Below are 1,380 nucleotides of genomic sequence, written 5' to 3'. Positions count from 1 at the left end.
CTGAAATTATGTTAGGTGGGAGTAACTTAGGGTAGTCTTCTCTTATCCATATATTTGTGTTCTGTTGAGCAAACAGCAGGCGCAGCAGCATTCAGTCAAAGGAAGTAGTGTGGTCATTCTGCAGTACTAACTGCTGATGCACTGAATCGTATGGAAATACAAACATTTTTAAACAGGAAGCACAAGTTTAAATTTCTTATAGCAACTGTAACTCATGCATGTTGCACACTTTTAGATATAAAGGTAGTAATATGGACAAGTTGTGACTGTGAACTTGAACTTGCCAATTTTGTACTCCTGTAGTTAATAAGATGATTGGGACTTCTGTGTAGCAAGATAGCGAGTTAGTTTCAGAGTGTGTGCGATGCACCATAATACACTTCTTTAAAATCATTCTTGTGCATTAAGTGTATTGCTCTCCATCTGCACGAACCTGGACTTATGAGTCTTCTCTTCTCAAAGGAGCTCAGTATTGTTTCATGCTCAGTGAAACTTGAAGTTAAAAGAAGCAGTATAAGATGCATGTGTAAATCCAAATTTAACTGCTTACCTAACTTAAAAAAAGAAAAAAAAAATCAAACTTCAGTGAACTAACCTGACAGAGCTCAGGTTACGTGTAGAGTCTGACATTTAAGTTCATGCATTTGGGTTATAATGATACTGCTTCGCCCTACGTAAGGCATGCCTCACTCAAGTTGCTGAGTCAATTTTGAATTCCTCACAAAGTTCCTTTTAGCTGAAACCAAGCGTAGAATTTTTCAACTGAAAATTAGAAGGTTTCACGAATGAAATTAAAATTGGGTGGGGTTAAAGTTGCTATCATTGATATTTAACCATGGCACCTTGGCATGGTGTGGCACAATAACCTCTCCTGGTGTCAGTGTCCAAGTTGTATGCACAGGAAGACGTGTGCAAAAGGTATAGAGTAAATCAAATTGGATAACTGAAAGGGATTGTCACCACATACATTGCTTTAAGGCATTGGATAGAAAACTCTGTGCCACAACACCTGTTCAAAACTCCTGTAAGTAGATTAGTTGCAATTCTGGCTAATGGCTGTAACCTTTAATGTTACCTAATTAACTTGCTTTATTAGTTGTTGCAGGGAGAGGAAGACAGTAATATGTTTTTTTTAACAATATATAATCCTAAAATGATGCGTACCTGCTTTTCCCCTTACAATGTATCAGAGAAAAATTAATCTCTGCCTGGAGTTGGTCAGAGCCAATACTCGTAAGAATTCCGAGCAGGCTGAATCTCCACTGCTGAAGTGGCAGCTTCCTTCTTCGGCTTGGAAACAGCTGATGGCCTCATAGTTCAGAAACTTTTTCTGGTTCTTTGTCATCTCCTGTATTATGTATACAGGACCCAAACATGTGC

Source organism: Natator depressus, chromosome 4 (genome assembly GCF_965152275.1).
Source record: "Natator depressus isolate rNatDep1 chromosome 4, rNatDep2.hap1, whole genome shotgun sequence".
Classification (NCBI taxonomy): domain Eukaryota; kingdom Metazoa; phylum Chordata; order Testudines; family Cheloniidae; genus Natator; species Natator depressus.
Note: the sequence above shows the minus strand (reverse complement) of the source record.